Source organism: Pieris napi, chromosome 16 (assembly GCF_905475465.1).
Source record: "Pieris napi chromosome 16, ilPieNapi1.2, whole genome shotgun sequence".
NCBI classification, from domain to species: Eukaryota; Metazoa; Arthropoda; class Insecta; order Lepidoptera; family Pieridae; genus Pieris; species Pieris napi.
The window spans coordinates 8,287,122-8,307,612 of NC_062249.1; the positions used below are offsets into that span (position 1 = coordinate 8,287,122).

The 20,491-nt window shown below is 32.8% G+C and overlaps 1 protein-coding gene across 3 annotated transcripts in view; it reads right to left on the bottom strand.

Moving 5' to 3' along the window:
* Positions 1-20,491, bottom strand: part of LOC125057067 — a 155,634-nt gene that overhangs the window by 134,176 nt on the left and 967 nt on the right. The gene's annotated exons all lie outside the window — the stretch shown is intronic.

Genomic DNA, 20,491 nt, shown 5'->3' on the forward strand with positions numbered 1-20,491 from the left:
AATAAAATAAAAATGATTTTTTTGGGGTGTTAACACCTTATCACTTAGGGGTTTGAAAGATACGTAGTAGCCGATTCTCAGACTAACTGAATATGTATAAAACATTCAAAAGAATCGATCAAGCCGTTTCGGAGGAGTATGGGAACGATCATTGTGACGCGAGAATTTTATATATTAGATAAGTAGTAGTATAATAAGTTTTATCTTATATACTATGGTGCTTCACCTAACAAGTAACAACACTAAAAATAAGTACTTCATAGAAAAAAGTTAGTAGACAAGTGTTGGCCTAGTGGCTTCATCGTGCAACTCTCATAATTGAGGTCGTTGGTTCGATCCACGGCTGTGCACCAATGGACTTTCTTTATATGTGCGCATTTAAATTTGCTTGAACGGTGAAATGTCTTAGACCCAAAAGTCGACGGCGTGTGTCAGGCACTGGAGGCTGATCACCTACTATTAGATTTAAAAATGATCATGAAACAGATTCAGAAATCTGACGCCAAGACCTAAAGAGGTTGTAGCGCCATTGATTTATTTATTATAGAAAAAGTTAACATAAATTATAATTTTTATTAAATCTGTATGTTTTACATTTATGTCTTACATGTTCAATTGTCAATTAATAAAAATATCCAAGTAACGTCGTGAATAAATTCACTCCCGTCGGCCGCAACGTCGAAGCCTCATACAAAATTAGTGTAAAACTTTGCACCAAAACTCTGGGGCTCGATAAAAGTCAGACTATATCTAAAGTGAAGCCATCACCCGCAGGTAGGGGTGCATAAATAATTTAGCCGGGCAATCCGCCGCTTGTTTGCATGTGGATTATCATATTAAACGGATATCAGGGCCGACGACCGCCTGTCCGAATGCAAACAATATCATGAAACATTTATAAGGATAAACATTGGCTACAATCTAAAAGACTACCGCTGAGGTCATTGTTGGTAAACATTAATAATTCATTATTATACATGCATTTTGTTTACATGCGTGGATAGCGGTTTAGTGCACACGCACAGTTTTTGTTTGAATATTGTTCATTTGTTTTTCTTCGGCATAAAAATTAACAAAAGAGAGTGCACTTACATATTCTGTGTGAGCCATAGATAGCCATGCCTGGAGAACATTATTATATAGTTAACACTGAGAAAGTTTGCTACGACTTTAATCTCGGACCGCTGAATCGATTTCGATAAACTTTCTCTACAGCGTAGCATTTCTATATGGAACCAGTATTTATTTGAAAAACGCTTATCAGTTATAAAAATTCCACCATAATTGTTTATAAATGGACTCGACAACATAGTATAGCAATATTTCTTTTAAAAATAAATTTTCGTACATTTACATTCAATTTACTATACTACTACTTTATTAGATGGATGATTTTACAATCGATACTATCAAATATACCATAAAAGAACAAGTATATTAGTACAATTCGGTAGTACTTTCGAATGCTATCAGAATAAATTTTCGACTAAAAGAAGGAAGTATTATAAAAATTAAGTAAAAACAAGTTTTTTTCAATTGATTCAATTTAGTATTCTTATTCTATATTCTGTTATGTTATGTGTAGTAAAGGTATATAGTGTATGGTATCGTGTAATAGTGGTATAAGTAACTTTGTAAGCTTCTGATCTGTATTTCCGTTCAATACACAGTGTCATCAACCTTCCTGGTGCATTAACAAAAGTACAAAGTAAGCGTAATTCGATGTGCTGTAGAATAATTCAGTTAACAGTAATTTAATGGTCATTTAAACTTACTGCGAATCACTGTTCAGATTAATCTGGGAGTTACATTAATTTTTAAATTAACTATATATTCCCTGTTTAATACATGCATATGTATTATATTTTGAATATCTCATCTTGTCTCTTTCGTGAGCCTAGTTTTAGGTATGAACCAATAGCCGCTTTGATAACTACATTTTCATACCACAAGTATGAAGAATGATTCTTTAATCACAATACTTTAATATCCTATAATTTTACGCTTATGGCACGCTGACAATGTCTATATTACTCTTCTTCATATTTCGCTACTTTATTATGTAATGCAAAGTCTTGTCAATTTATTCTAATCTAGATTAACGTCTGCTATTGCTGTTGGACACCACTTATTTCATCTAGATCCATGTAAGTTATATATTCTTTACCGTTTATTGCCATTGCATCCTAATAATTTATGTGTGTTATCCTTAATGTAACGGAGTTTTAAAAATTATATAATAAATACCCTAAAGTTCGACGAAATCGGCTTATATTTATTAGGTAGAAAAAAGTAATTATTTATTTACATGTAACATGTTAAATCTTCGATAATATATAACTATAAAAAATAATAGTCCCTGCTGGCAATTCCTTGCTGTACTACGATGCAAGAAATGTGCCAAAAGTCCCCTGTAATGACTAGTTCATCCAGACGCCATCTTAAATTTTAAAATTTAGGTAACTATTCTGCTATAGTTTTTGTTTTGTAAAATAATATTTATATCATTATTGTTTAAATTCCAACGTTTTGTCTAATTTAAATTAAACTTATGGGCTATAAATATATGGAATATGGCAACACTCTAGCGTCAGGTTATATTTTGGTTTAGCTTATATCATAAAGGAGGTTTTATTCAAATGACCCAGTATTTCATTTTCAGGTACACTTACTCCTTAGTTTCTCGTTAACACAGCACCAAGTACTCGTAGTTGCTTGAAAATTCAACGTTCCCGGTTGTTGTAAACCTGAAATTGTCCTCTCGTGTTTCCACTGCACTGCGTTTCAGTAAAAAAGTCTACTGGTATTTCACAAGGGTTTCAACAATGTTATCGTACCCACTTCCGATTTCAGAAAACAACAAATTTCATGGAAATGTTTACGTGTAATTTTCATAATAATCAGTGGCGCTACTACCCTATATCATCATGGCCTCAGATTATAACCTTTTCTTTAATCATAGACAATTAGGTGATCAGCCAATATATAGATACGATGTTTTCAAGGAGGAGCAAGCTTATTTCGCACATATAAAGAAAATTCCATTGGTGCACAGCCGTGATTCGAATGCACGACCTGAGGGATGAGTGTTGGACGCTTAAGCCACTAAGCCAACACTGCAGCTTTTTCAACATCACAAAAATTAAAATGAGGTAAGTTAAGCCTGAAACATTTTACTTGTCTCTAAAGCAGTGGAAGCTTACATTGCGTAACAAACATTGCAAGGCGCAATTTTTCTCTACAACAATTTTTTCTATTTAAAATAGGATATAAGAATTTACAAACTCAGTTACTAATACAATACGTATAATATGGTAAATAGTAAGGAGCTTAATAAGCCGGTAACCCACTCGCAATCGGTCATTGTGTTTCAGCTTACATTCTAAGTATCCAGGGCCGGCGATTATAAGCAAACTGTAAGCGCCAGATACGCAAACCCTACCAGATTACCTGTTCCTCTATGAATAATAGAGAGTCAATTAAGTTTTACTACATGAGTCGTACCACCACTGCAAGAAACATCATTGAACTAATGAATTAATATTTTTTTAAGAAGAATGGTCTTGGTAATAAGAGGAAGAATAACACGTAATTATAACTTGGAAATTGAATGGAAAGATAAAGTTTGAAACAAGTAGAACAAAGATTGAATTTAGCAGATTTGTAGTTCGTTGCGCTTTCCGGATTTTTGCACCTGACGTGACTTACAAATTGTATTGGCGTGAGCCACTAGGAAAAGTTTTATAGTCTTAGCTCTGAATTAATGATTCCGTGACCGAGTTCGATTCTGCAAGACAGAAGTTTTGACGTCATGATTTTTGAATTGTTTTTTTTATTAGACATAGATTAAATAATTATATTAACATTGCTACAAGTATGTTTCAATAACAAAGTAATTTGTGCTTATACCACCTACAAAAATCAGTTATTACAAAAGTATTAGAGGTCAATATATCTCATACGTAATACGTTTTTTAATCCACACACAAAAATCATCTATGAACTGTCCTTTGTTTACTTTTCTGGAAATTTCAAGACATACATGAAAGCAATTTTTACTTCTATCGAGAGAGGATTACCCAAGTAATCCGACCTCACAAAACTGTTATGAAACTAATCCACAGAGTTCGAATTTCCAAAAATATTTCAAGCTAAAACCAAAACTGAAACTTTAAAAATAGAACAAAACTTTCCGATTGAATTTCCCAACAGTCGTCGATGCTCCACTTAAGTAAACGACTAAGTGACCTGGACTTTTCGCAGTCCACTTGGACATGTTCTAACTGTTCAATAGATAGTATTGTCTTTGATTAACATAACCTTTACACATTTAAAGAAAAAACTTTTTAACCGGATTAAAGTTATGTATTATTATAAATTTACAATAAATACAGATAATGCAACATTCTCTACAGCTGTGATACTTTTTGACATCCAACACCTTTTGTCTTCAGTGACCACGCAAGCACGCGAAACGTCGGATAAATTTAAAATTATGTTAAATAAAAATAATAACTTTAATCCGGTTAAAAAGTTTTTTCTTTAAATGTTCAATAGATTATAAATGTTTGGTATTACACCGGCTACAGCATCTTTTTTTCAACGTAACATTTTGTACTCCTTTGTTCGTATGATATACTAAATTACGCTAATGTAAATAAGTAAATTAAACGTGTTCAATCAGTCTATTTACAATGAACTTATGTATAACTATCGCGATTTCTGTTGTAAGGCGTGTATATTTTTTTTAATAAGCAAATAGGCTTGGTTGGTATTAAAATAACGACCATAATTAATTGCCATGCTAAAAGGCTCGCGACCCTTAACTATTGGCACGCACTTTTATTGGTTCATAAAACTTATGGCGGATGGTTCTAATATCATAATTATACACTAGTGAATATTTTAATCGATAAAACTTTCTATTAAAAGTAAATAAAACACTTTTTTCACGTCTGAATTTCAGTTTCCGCCACGCTTTAAGATTGCCAGAATTCGTTCGAATCACTCCGTTCCGATCGTTAAAACTACGGAAATTGTATAACAAAGAAACTATGGACAGTAACAAATGCCAAACTCAATTATTAATAACTTACTTTATTTTATTGGTTTTGTATTAGTACGTAAGTGATTTGTTATCTGAAACCAAAATGTTAAAGTGTTAATAATTGTATATGTCACCGTAAAATTGTAAAAACCGTTAGATTGTAATCTATCTCGCGAGATTGTAAACTGTCGAAAGATTGTCAACTCAACATACTGCTTGCAATTTAACGTATTATTATTCGGTAGTTATATGAAATTGTTGGGAAGTAAAATTAATCTGTAATTGACCAAAGAAGTTTGAATGATAACTAAGTTAGTGTAGTACAATCTACCGAATACCGATAACCGATAACCGATAGATTACAATCTGACGGTTTTTACAATTTTACGTTAACATATACAAAGGGTATTGAGATAGGCTTATTTTTGGTTGCCGGTCTTAATAATCAAATATATGTATATTTTTTGTTGCACAATCCTTATGTTTCCAATTCAAGCCAGATTTTATTATGTAAAGAGATTGACGATTGAAGTTTTCCCGATTTATTTTGAAAGTCGGTTAGTAGGTACTTATTAATTTATAAGAATATTTATGAAAAAACATGAACTAAAGCACTAGGGGCTTTTTTCCTAGTGTTCTTATTGTAAATTCGAGATTGTTTCTCAAGTAACAATGTAATATCGTAATTAATTTATTGAACCTCACTTCAAATAAAATAAATAAATCCTTCCAAAACGCTGTATGCGTAAAAATTACTTATTTGCCTAAGAGATTTATCTCAATGGCCAGTCTGAATTAATTCACAAAAACAGGGTCTTCAAAGGACATCATAAATCACGGGAAATATTGTGGTATCTGACAATTATTCAGTCAAATTACTTAGAAGGGTACCACTACAATTTACTAATGGGTTGTCGTTAAATTTGCATAAAGACATCTCCCTATCTACACAATGTAATATAAATCTTTAGTAGCGAAACTGTTTAATAATAAGTATGATATTCGAAGGTAGTTTTTAGCATAGTAAATTTATAATTTGATTGTACTTTATTTAGACTTAGAGAAGTGTCCACAGCCCTGCCATAATCTATCATATAGGAAGCTTGTTTCGCGTTGTTGTCCAAAAAAGCCTCGGCAGTAACGAGGAATGCAATAATCTGTGAGCAAGAAGATGACAGCAGAACGAGAGAGACCGCTCGTAGAGGAGGAGAAAAAAGGAAAAAGTATGTTCCTACCTCCTATGTAAGAAACTTTGTTAAGACAGTCTAACATTTGACAAACTCATTTATTAACAAATTACTTTTTTAATCGACCGTTTTTAGTCAAATTAATTTTAAAAAGTTTGGTCCCAGAGGCAGTGTACCTTTAATGCTGGCAACATATCGTCGCTGTATTGCGATACTTATTCGTTAAGCGCGCCTTTAGAACCCGGACTTGTAGAAACTATCCGAGGTAGTTTTAGTGGGGTTTTGCTCACTCAGTTTCTAAATAGCAGAGGTGCTGGTGGTTAAGGGCTTATGCATCTCTGCTCCCAAAAATATCACCTTATGCGCAAATGCATTTCCACCTCGGAAAATTAAAAAAGAATACTTTAGCATGTGAAAAGGGTTTAAAAATACTCGAGGCATTTTTTACCAATTAATTCAAGAGCACGATTTTGACTGTTAATTTTGCTTTTAAATCTAACCCTTATAATTGACAAGGAATGCTTATTTGGTTCGTTAGGGAGATTTGTGACTCGAAAACCGCAAAGCAGCTGATTTATGTTTAATTGGTACTTAACTTTGAGTGAGTCTTGCCTATTATTATTTCAGTATTGTCGGCAATAAATCCACTTTCCCGCTAACAATAGTAGAGTTAGTAGAGTTATCTATAATTCTATTTATTATTAATTAAGAAGGTATTATGGTTAATTTGGTACTTTTTAGCTACATTTTCTGGTCAGCAGCTCTCAAAATAGCATTTATCATACATATAAAATAAATATCAGTAGTAGTAGTTGAAAAAAAAGTGTGATGGTGTAAAATCTAAATAAATCGAGAATACTTTGTAATTTTATTTCGCATTGAATGGAAATACAGAACTAATAAAAATATATTAATCAACTTTCACACTCCAAAATTGTTCTTGGTACAAATAAATAACTGTTTCAAACAGCCGTGTTTTTACTAAGAGAAGATAGTAAGACAAATTGCTAGAGAGGGACAAGAAGTTTTAAACAGTTTCAAGCAAATGTAAATTAAACTTGGTAAAAGTACACTCGGAGGGATTAAGATAAGATATTTGGCTACATCGCAAACTATTATCTACTAGAATTCGCGTTTTAATTGTCCTTTTTGATTACGATTCTATGGATGAATATTTTTCTTGACCTAATTCTCATTTATACATCGAGTATAATATATAATAGCATCGATCAATTGACAGAATAGCAAAAGCATGGAAGAGTTTTTGGGCGCTTAAAGAAGTCAGTAAGAAAACGATCATGGTAATTGAAAATAAGGTTTTCAATACTGTATACTACCAGTACTGACATAGGCATATCTAACTTGGGCGCCCACTAATATATAAAGCGCAGCATACAACGCTACAGGTGTGTCAAATATCAATAGAACGATGTATGACAAAATGACGATGTATGTGAAGAAAAGTAGTAAGTAGTAAAAGAAATAAAATTAAGTGGCGGGCGGAACATGGCAAAAGGAACAGAAAGTGGATCAAGAAAGAACAAAACTGGTGCTGAAGCTACAATAAACGAATTGAGGAAGACAATGAAGAAGGTGGATAGACCAAATCAAGGATACAGTTGGTGGTTTATGGCAGAGACTGGCACAACAAAATCTAATCATCGTATTTCTTATTCTAAAAAATATTTTGTCGTCTTCTGTTGGGAGTCGCACTATATCTGATAAGAATAGTTTTAAAATTGTTCGGCTACAAATTAAATTCTCACACAGAAGGGGAAGACCAGGTAGACGGTAACAGCATGACTTGAAATATAAAGCAGTTGATCCGCATAGTATTTAGGTTAAGATTCAAAGTCGAGGACTTAATACTTAGGGCGACGCCAGTATGAGATACGCGGTATAGTTCGCGTTAAATCTGAGCTTTAAATGCTCCCCGGAAATCTAACTTGATATATTGTATATTTGTGTATACATATTAAGATTGTTGAGTACGAGACTTGGGCTAAAGGCGGCGAACAATGAAAACAATCTTATATAATAGTTTATTATTACTTATAATATAATTAATGGCTTATAATAGAGAACCTTTTTGGTATAAGACACTTTTAAAGTCGCAGAGACAATGGAGGGAGTATAAAATAAACGCGCAACCCTTCACCGTCATCATCATCATCTGCACATCCAACTACCCGAACAATATGTAATTGTGTCTCTACAAGATATTATTATGAATTTTATGATTACAAAAGCAAGTTTCTTAAGGGAGATTTTGCCGCGCACCACCACTATGTAGAACCAGCTGCCCACCGAAGTATTGCCAAACATATTTGACTTAGGGTCCTTCAAGAAACATGCGAGGCTTCTGGCAACGTGAGTGTCCATGGGCGATCACTTAACATCAGGTGAGCATCCTGCCCGTTTGCCTACAAATTTAAAAAAAAACGTGCGATTTTTGTTTACCCTACGTAAAAAGTTACAACATCTTGAAACGAAAATTATTTAAACTGTAACAATGAAAATATGTACTTATAATATTTAAAATTATACCGTATTGAAATGAAAACATTGAATATTTTCGTTTCAATTACATCGTCGAAGTAATATGCAAAATAAAGTGTCGGCACGTCTGACTCTCATTGTATTTTCATAAATTCAGTTCTATTGTAGGGAGAGAGCTGTCTGTCAGTCTCCCCAATGAGTGAGCGACGCCAAATTTTTATTTTTTATTTTATAGAACTAGTAGTTTCGGTCTGTGTTGTTATTCAGTCTTTAAGCCTTTCATTATTCAAATTCTCTTAAATCGACGTAAAAAACGTACCCAAGACCTCCGTGGACCATCGATTTATGGATATAAGACGTGCAGGTTTTCTTTCAACGTTTTCTTTACCACGTGACTAAGTATCCATTGCGAACGCATTATTAAACCCCGTAGTTCATGGCTGAGTTTCAAACGCAGGACCTTAAGTTAATATTGGTTCCCCTACAAACACTGCTCATCATTATGTTCGGCATGAATACGTCAGAATTCATTTGTTTTTCGGTCAGTTCGTGTAGATAAAACAGCGTTGTGCTCGGTAAAACACGACGATTAAATAAAATCTTATGAATTCTGTAATAGAATAGTAAATATATATTTGTATTGAAAGTTGTGCTGCACTCAATATTTGAATCTCAATAGGAGTAGATACAACCTTTGAATAAGCTTTGAATATTATTCGCATAGGAAAGTAAATGTATGGAAAAGCGTTCGTACTGCCAGATAATAATATCGTATAGTATACGAATACTTGACATAACTTTTAACCTAATTCGTGTGTTAGATAGGAAGGACGAATAATATATAGGGCTGAATTAAAACTTAATTCATAATTTATATATTTTACACTCGTATAAGACACTTGCAACCCTGAGGACTTGTGTTGGAATCACGGCTGTGCTCTTTGTATGTGCTGAAGAATTGTCTGCTACGGCAATCATCGTGTGGAAACCTTGAACCTAATCGACTACATTCGTCAGGCTCATCACCAACTTGTCTATAAAAAAGTTATCAAAGAATATGGTCCAATGTGAGACTAAAGTCTATATAAGGTAGTATAAATGGAGTTGTAGCACCACTGGTCATAATTACACATTTACGCTTAAAATATTCGCTATGCCCATTCGGTCATGGAGCACAAGTGTCAGCCCAGCGATATAAGTGCACACTCTATTCCATAACTGACGGACGTATGTCTGACGCAACCGAAGTATAATAAGGCTGATAAGAGACTGACAGCTTTATTTGCTTATGAACTGCCATGGAAGATTCTAGAGCTCTATAGCCGTCATCGTTTTCGGATCTAATTTTCTAATTTCTAAAAACATTTTCGTTTAATAAATTCAAACCTCAATTAAATTCTTGTTAACTTAATATCAGAAAGCAATTTTCGATCGGGAAAACTTCATTACGTATATTTATTGATAACTTGGGTCTTGAGCGAAAGTTTAATCATTTTTATCACATTTTCTTGGAAAAGACCGCTTTAGATATTAATAAAATTGAGGCAATGAAGTAATTGCTTCGCAAACTTCAATTATATTCGATTATATTGAAGTAAGAATCTTCTTCGTGCGACTCTCATCCCTGGGGTCATAGGTTTGATCCCCGGCTGTGCACCAATGGACTTTATTTCTATGTGCGCATTTAATATTCGCTCGAACAGTGAAGGAAAACATCGTGAGGAAAGCCGGCTCGCCTTAGACCCAAAAAGTCAACGGCGTGCATCAGGCACTGAAGGCTGACCACCTATTAGATTAACAAATGATCATGAAACAGATCCGAAATCTGAGACCCAGACCTAAAAAGGTTGAAGCGCCATTGATTTTTTTTAAGAATGTTTTTACGTTATTCAATGGCTTTAAAAATACTGCTAAAAAAATAGGCTTGCTCCGTGCTAATTAGCAAAAACCAAGCTTGCTTAAATGAAACAAACATAACCTTAATAAAATGTTATAGACTTCTGTATAAGAGCTTAAGACTTAATACTAAATAAACACACGGATAGTAATTAAATAATAAATTTTTACAGCTCAAACAAAATACGCATATATTAGGTAACTAAAATAAAACGTGAACCGGAAGTAGGCGCTGCGAAGTTTTCAAATAAAACTTGTCGCCGGCATTGTTCAACATGTATGCCGTGGTTAGCGCTGCATTCCTTAGAAACTTCAAGGAACTTACAGCAAAAGACAAAATGATGGTATAATAGGTTATGATAACCTTATACCTTTATTGTTTTTAAGTATTTGCAATCAAAGGTAGGCATGTAATTATTTACTGGTAAGTATAAGTATATGCGGGTAAGTTTCGCATCACAATAGAAAAGAAAAGGACCGTATATAATAAACCAGAACATGTTGGTCATGCTTACAATATAAAAAACCAGAGGCGAGTTATGTAACCTAACATTAGTTACGTTACATTTATATTTTTTAATACACAAAACGAGCGAATTTTTTTACCACAATCATAAATTGTAATTTAACATTCTCAATTCCAATAATGTCATTAACATAGTTTTCACTTAGATTGACGAACTCTTCAATAAGTCAAGTTAGTATTTTGTTAATCCGTCGCAACCCTACTAATGTTATCTTACTTAAAAGCCCATGTTTTGCAATTAAAGCCAGTTGTTACCCAGCTTCAAATAAAGTGTTTTATTTGAACATATACATACAACAACCACCACCGAACATAATTGGCGCTTCAACCTTTAAGGTCTGAGATTTCTGTAACTGTTACGCGATCATTTGTTTTTTCTGATAGGTAAGTAGCAGTTTGTGCCAGACTAGACGTCGAGTTTTTTGGGTATAAGGAATGTCGGTTTCCTCTCGATGTTTTGTGAGTATTAATTGCGCACACAGAATGTCAATTGGTGCACATCAAAGGTAAAACCTCCGGGATGAGAGTCGCTGTTTACAATATATAAATCGCTTACGTGCCTATGAATAGGATTAATCTCTAATACACTAAAATAAATCTAAACCCCATCAACTTTACAGAAATTTCTTTTCATTCGCAAGAACTCATACCACCGTTCGTTTATACATAAATTTAAATCCGAAACGTAATAATTTCAATTCCTTAGAAGAAACAAGAAACGACTAATCGGGGAAGTTCGAAAAAACAAAATGGTTTACTTTTGCGGAGCACTCAGCGGAAAATAAACCCGAGACCTTTTAACTCCTCCTTACAGTATTTTTCAAATGAACCGGAAACTCGGAATTAAGCTCTCGCAACAATTCCAACGTTTTATTTTTGTGCTGGCTGAGGATGTTTTAATATATTAATTGTTTAACATATTGAATTGTATCTTGTATACGTTTGGTTTTGCAACTATTTGTGAAGTTTATTTATTTATTACAGTACACCACATCATATATAATACATATACAGTATAAGTCACAATTACGGTGCAAAAAATTATTACTCTAAAATAGAATAGAACAAAGACTTACTTAAGTTTACTTAGTTTTTATGCTATATTACATGTTTAAACAGTGTTAGGAGAAGTGATCTAATTCTTAATTATAACTCAACACTGGCGAAAGCATAACACCCGTAATGCATACCAAAAAATACACCTGTCGAAATTCTACAGAGCTAACGAATCTTAAATTAGTCAGTCCCTATGCGATGAATAGAATATATTTAATTAAAACATAGGTATGCAATATCCCTTGAATAACTGACGTGACAAATGTAAGCAAACCAAGATTACTTGACGCGTTGCCATTGCTTTCACGATATTAATCGTCTCATTTAAAACAGGCGCGACTCGACACAATTAAATTAAGCTCCACTATATATATTAGGGTCTGTTTCACAATGTACGGATAAGTTCTACATAAGTTCCAAATTAGCTATTAATTACTTATTGGTAGGATAAACAGTATTGTTGCGTTTCATGACTGCCAGATAGCGCTATTCGTCACATAAAGTCCATCATAAGTTATGAGTCCGATGAATGTCAAATAGCACAATTTCCTATTTGGTACTTTATCCATACATTGTGAAACAGACCCTTAGTCTGATATGTATAAATAATGGTTTGAGGTATGTTATGTAAAGGTACAGCTATGTTTTGACTTTAACTATTACTTTAAGAAAAAATACTGTACCGAGAAACATCAAAGTTCATTATTTTGGTATTTTTTACGCACAATTTAGCAGTCATGGTTAGGACACAGATTAATGCTATTCATTTTTCATTTTCCCTTGCTTTTCATAAACAGACTCGGAACATAATTATTTAGGGAGGACATGATTACAGAAACATAAATTTTTACATACATATACGTTATAATTGTGTTGGATTTTTGTGAAGAAAGATGTAAGTATTTTTATAAATGTGACTTTTCGGAATATAGAAGGTATTTAAGAAAACTTTAGACCCGGCGAATATTACAAGCGCAGAAGTTATAGGTTTCTTAAAAGTGCATACACGAACTTTGCCCCGCCACAGAAACTTGTATGCTAAAACACTATAAGACTGTGTTGGAAATAAAACTATACTTACATCTTTTAATCTTTATCATATTTATACGCGCTATAAATTAAATACGATTAAAATATATAAAAAGCCGACAACGCACTTGCGAGCCTTCTGGCAATGTTAATGTTATCACTTAACCGGTGAGTTTCCAGCCTGTTTGCCCCCTGTTATATACATAAATATTGTTTATGAAATATTCCATTTACGCTGCTATTTTGTTGTCTATATCTTTTTTTTTATACACAAACTTAATAATGCCTTCTTAATAAAAGTATGGCGCAATGTTTACTTCAAACGCTAACCGTCTCTTCACAACCCCTAATCGTTAAGTGTGCTTGTTACTTCCGATTTTCCACGAGAACCCCATGGGGTTTCAGAAATGGTCGATCAGCACCTTTCCAAGGAATAATTGCAATTATTGTAATTCTATTTTATACTATATGTAGTATTTGATTGAGAAAATATTATACATAATAATAGAAGGATATTATTTAAGAAAGCGTAGAGTACGGCCGATACGAATCAAATCAAACTTTACCGATAAGTGGTACAGGAATTTAGCTTTCTTTTGTAATAAATAATATAATTCAAAGTTACGAGTACTTTCATGAAAGTTTTAAATGCGTTACTCCACATTTCCTCTATTATTAAATAGTTTTAGCATTAGGCACGTCTTTTAAACTTCCACCCAAAACTATTATTACATAAGCCTGTAATAATATAAAAATATAACCTTATCTAAAGTATTCTTAAGTAAATAAGGTTTAGTCTAAAGAAATGATACAGAAATCATTTGTCCTTTATATTCGTATTTATATTATTAACGACAAATGAAGCATCTGTCGGAACTCTATGATAGGAAAAGTTCAGAAGAGCAATAAAGACACTCAATTCCGCTGTCCCCTTTTCATCTCCTTCAAATTACTGTAATAAGGCAAAAAGTTTTCACGAAACTATCTCATTTAGAGACGGACTTTTTTCATAACATCTCAGAGATTTCCTTTCATTTCCTGTTTTACCTTTTCTTAACTGTACGTTATATTTGGACTTTTAATTTTGTATTAAAATATAATTTCGGTATTAAAGATAAATATATACAAATTAATATTATTAAAGCTATACAATTTTATTTTAAATAACAAATGAACCCAGCAGGAGTTAATAAAAATAGTAAAGTCAAAATTATTGATTTATTCATATAGGTAACACAATGTACACTTTAAAAAAAATACATATTAAATGCTTCTAATTTTAAATTTACTATTACTGCCAGTTCTCAAATCAAGGGCGTAGAACGGAAAAGAAGAACTGGCAATAAACTCTCCGCCACTTTTTTTAATCGCCAATTTTTTGGTTTTACACAATGTTGATGAGCTGAATCCATTACACCATGTTCCACATGACTTCTTAAATAATTAATAGTTGATTATAATAGTAAAATAAAAGATTTGTCCTCTATCAGCAGGAGGCATAGTGAAATAGGAGCACGCTCTTACATTTTCGTGGGAACAACACGCAAATCATAGTCGAAATAACTATGATATATGATATGATATCTATGATATGATCATCGAATAAACGAATTCAAGTCCGATCAGTCACCACAAGTAGTACCCGTTCACGAGTATGACGCATGGCCAGCCATCTGCCCCTTCGCCATATTTTAAGGAGAGAGTCAACCCGACGCATGGACGCCGCCAGTATGTGAGCATAGTACATATATGTAATATAAACATATAAACTTAGATGACAATGTTTTTTTTTTCAAATAAAGGTTGCCAAATTTTTCCAATCCTAGTCTTTTTATTATTATCTGCTTAATGAGGTTGCCTAGAAGAGATATCTTGTTTAAGCGATAAGGCCTAGCAAATTAAGTTCAATTACTCATAAATTTACTTTTAGAAATGGGAATGTTTTTGTTTTTTTATGAACTAATTTGCGTATATGATATACAAAACTATGTATATTAATGGGCAAATAAAAATAAAACCTATTCCATAAAACATACTTTAAAAAATTATCATATATTTATAATCTTTACTAATTGTATGTTGTTGATAACTTCTTAAAAATCTTAATTTATTACTACAGACAAAAACACCTCAACTTCAGATAAGATTAAAATCAAAATGGCGTCAAAGCTATCTGTAATAAACTCGGAACGTTCTAAATGCTTTCGAATTACAGGCTCGCTAATGGGCAAACTTAATATTCTCCGAGGGATCGAGCCTCGACCCCTGACTCATAGTTCCCTTTTTATGTTTTCGACACAAATTGTTTCTATTTAAATTCAGCACTGATTCAAAATGTCTGATCGGGTGCATTTTAAAAGTGTGGTATCGATCTTTTCCTTATATACGTTAAGACATTAAATACACATTTAAAATCAAAAACCACTTATTCATATAGGTAACACAATGTACACTTATGAACTTCAAAAAAGAACTACATATTTAATGCTTCTAATTTTACGTTTACTGCCAGTTCTCAAGAGCGTAGAACGGAACAGAAGAACTGGCAATAACTCCGCCACTCTTTTTAATCGCCAATGTTTTGTTTTACACAATGTTTGTAAGGAGCTGCTATTACACCATGTTCCACATGACATCTTAGGTAATTAATAAGACTATGCTATGAGTTTATAACATATAATTTCATAATCGGTATATTTGTTAATTCTACTAGAAATTAGAATATTGAAGTCAGCGTTACTGTGTTTAATATAATAAATATCATTGGGAAATTAAGAAAAAACAATGTCCCAACAGGAGATACATATTACAACTACATTAAAAACAGAAAATAGCGCGAACTTCCGTTAATCACAATCATTTTTGACGTATGGACGCCGGACTTAGTTAAGTCTCGTTTCTGAAACTTGGGTTGAAATTCATCTTCGACGGGACGTTTTCTTGTTTGAAGTGGTAACATTATCTGATTCATTATTATTTTATATTAAAAGCCTTTGATGTCTAATAGCCGTGGCCAGAAAAACAGTCGTCTAAATTAAACCTCTAACTGATATAAAAAACAATTTATTTAAAGGTTTTAGTTTTATTTATATTTTTCCTCAGGTCAGGAATTCTAGAGACTTAGTAAATTAGAAGGGTCAAGGCTCAGGGCTTAGGAATAGAGATACTAATTGCCCATTTTTTTAAATTCAAGTGGCGTTTGTGTTTTTGTTGAGCTTATAAGCTGAAAAATATTGTTACACAGAAGGATAAAGACGCAAGCAAGAAGTGGCTATTTGATACCTTCTTATAGGTCATGTGTGTATATGTGTGTATGTGCTCATATACACATGACCTATCCAATATTAGATGTCACCGTATTGCAGAACTGACTACTTTGTACGTTTACATCGCCAATCCTAAATACGATTGTATTTTGTTTCTCAGAATATATGACACATATAAAACAATTGCCAAGACACAAACGTCGAGTGGGACAACGGGAATTCACATTACAATCCACAAGTGCAACATTAATAAAGGCAGCAATCAAACAAAGCTGTCCTGATCCACTAAAGCCATCGAACGAGAAACTATTTCAATCGCATACCTCTTGTTTTTCACGAGTATTCTTCTCTGCAATTCCTATTTCATTATTTTTTGCACCAATTGTTGTTTTGCAAGTGGATATCGATGGTTATGCCTTTGTCGATGGATTTTTCGACACAAAGAGAATATTCAGAGCTTTGGTGCACAACGGCTTGGGAAATGGCGAAAGAAGATTTAAATTTTAATTTGGACTCGGATCAAAAAATATCAAATATTTAAATATCTTTTAAACGAGGTTAAGTCGATAACTCTCACGCAAACAAAGATACATTTTTATATAATAAGTCTAAATGAAAATTTTGAAGTGGTCATGAAACCTAGTATCCCTTACAGGAATTAAGCCGCAAATTGCACTTCACGAGTTCGATACGTGTTACTCTTTCTTATATTTAAGTCAATGTCATTTAAAGCTCTTGCATAAAAAAATTAAACCAAATAAACAATAATAACGTATCAAGTCTGGATTATCTGGAAGAAACTACTTTTAGCAGTAACACCGTCCATTGACATCCTTTGTCTTCTTTTATTGTATTTTTCTCCTGTTCTGTGGTTTTATCTATCTACCTAGCGTAAAACCAATATTTAAATTGTTACACTAAATACGCAACTCAATTTATCTCAAATTTCAGGATTGACAAATTTTGAATTAAAATGTAAATGTTGTTGGGAACGAGCGCACCCCTTAATTGCGTACTAAGGCCTTCAATTAACTTCTGGTTTTAATCTATATCTAATCTACGTATAGTTTGAATAAATTTATACAGAGACATTATTTATTTAGGTATAGGTCGGTTATCGAAAGCTGGCGCGTTCACAGTACTCACACTAATGCGATTTCACTATACAGTATGTTTAAAAATATTACTTTTTTGCCAAGCTATATATTTTAGTCTACTCTGGTTTTAGTAAGGTTGGGTGGGTTGTAAATAAATAAAAATGTGTCAAATACATATAAATATTATGTGCATACGAGGGTGGATCCAAAAGTTCTAAACCCGACCAAGAACGTATAAGAGTAGTTTGTGTAAATAATTTTTCATTTTTCGACATAAGCTCCATGTAGATCAACACACTTCACTTTTACTTCACCAACTATTCTTTCAATACTCCTCTTAGAAACCCCAATCGCATCTGATGTCAAATTAAATATAACATTTTTTCAATAAACTGTTTTTATTAAGATGCTTAAAATAATTAAAAACATTGTGCACAATTTCACGAGATTGCCCTGGTAATGTTTGAAAAAATAAAATAGCCATCAACATTAAATACAATTAATAATACATATCACCTTTATTTTTTTATGGTCCTTAGAGGTAAAATATATAATGCGGAAATGTTGAAGAGACTGGGGCTGCGTCTGCTAAATAACTACACTCGGCATGGTAAGCGGTCGCAATTGCTGGCAGTGAAATCTAAGTGGCATAGATATATCTTATAATTTTTTATATGTTATGGGGTTTTTGTGTTATCTAACTATAAAAAGGATAGATGTGATATTAATTTTCAAAAAAAAAAACACTTAACACTGTAACATTAATACGTGTTTTAATGGGGTTAGTTATTTTACTTTCAAATTATCTATGTCCGAAAAATCATAAGAAATCAGCATGTTCAATGATCCGTGATCCAAATCCTGGTGCTTCGTAATCCTTTTTTAGTCTACAAGGCATACAATTCACTTTTTACGAAAAATTGTTTGTGGTTAATATTTCTAATTTGACCCACTTTATTATTATTTTAATCAAATTCAAGGTAAGTCTAAAGCAAATTACGAATTACGCTGACTCGTTTATGTAAATTAAAACCCATTCTACTTGAGCAAGATTATTTACCAAAAAAGATTGAAACTTTTTCGTCTTAATTATTTTTCCTTATCTAAATTGGCCGTTTAAATTCAACACTCCTTTAAATTAACTAAGTAGATCAAATATACATAGATTTAAGAGATGGGACCATCTAGCTGGGATTAATAACAAACCAAGGATTCCTAAGTCTAAGCATAGGTTTGCAATTTGATTATAAATAGGATTTTTATTGAATTACCAAGTGTACAACCAGGTAAAGGACCTATTTGATAACATTATATAAAATATGTTCGAGTTGTGTCAGCTTAGAAATTGTTGCACAATTATTGCATAAGGCAGATTTAAATTCTAAACACCAATCTCAATTATTACGTACCTATCGTCTACGTAAAATGCCTCCCAAAATGGCATGCGAAACATTTACGATAATAAATATGTTTTTCTTGATAGATTAATGTCACAAATAATTCGAATCCATCTGTTCACATGCGGAAATGGAGTGCGTCGCGCAAGAGAATCTTAAAAAGGAAGAAATAGAGAATCACGTGCGTATCACATAGACATAGACTATACACATTACACATAGACTAGCTCAAGTTAAGACATTTTGCCGATTTGTAGACTACTAACATTTTGGATATAGCAATGTATGACAACACAGTGTGTGTGTGTGTACGCTTCACATGATCCACAATAATTAAGTATAAATATAAAGGGTTATTATCGAAATCACTTTTAGAATATAAGGCATTATTAATGATGTTAAATAATAACGTCAGAGAGCGTCCTATCATGAAACACTCGTGTCAATACCACAACTTAATGCGATACAATACTCCAGTAATGTGTTTCTGCCTAGCACTATATTGGATTAATCTACGTCATATTACAACCATATCACGTAAAGGCATTCATACAATTTCCAATTAGTTTTAAGCTCTCATATTGACATTTAAGAGCGCAGTTCCACGTAACTTGGAACATTCCACTCCCTATATCATAATTAGTTGCTTCGAAACTTACCTGAGCTCCGTGCTAATGAGAGTCGACCAGCGGAAATTTGCAAACTTGCCGGAATTCGTCTCGGCGTCTTTTACAGTTAGTCTAGGGAAAATTCAGTGTCAACTGAAGCGAGATTATCCGGTTAATCCTTAATTACCTCCACATTTCGAATATTTAATGTAATAAAACGAAACTCGTCCGATACTAAAAGGATCATAGTAAAAACGTACTACTTTCCTCTTATACATTTTTCAAATAATATTAATTAGTAATTTAATTATTAATATTAATTATTATAATTATAAATTGCACAGGCCCTAATTAAATACTGAAGTAGGCACCTGGTAGATAGAACCGGTGACAAATAAGTATCGAAATACAGCTGCCAGCGTTAAAGGTACACTGCCACAGGATCAAACTTTTTTTTAAATTTGTTTTAATATTCTATTTATTAATTTTTATATATTATTATTAATTCTATGTAAATTAATAATAAATTACAATAGTCAAAGTTGTATTACTAGTAATTCAGCCTCAACCTTTGCTCAGCATAAAAACAGACAAAGACCCTCTCTGTCAGAAGGTGTCTTAGTTTGCAGACGTTTGCATCTGAAGAAAAGGGTTTTATGTAAGAATTTTCAAGTTTAATCAGACAAGTTTCCACCAATGCGACAGCGGTAATAAAAATAAAATATGGGGCCACAAGGCACATGAAAAGATATAGCCTTTTTTGCCTTCCGTTAACACACTAAAACCCGGTGGGTTTCTTCAATTGTTCTTACACCAAAAGATGCCCGAACTATTCCCTTCATAACAAAAAAAATATTTTATTGTCATAATTCTATAACTAAAG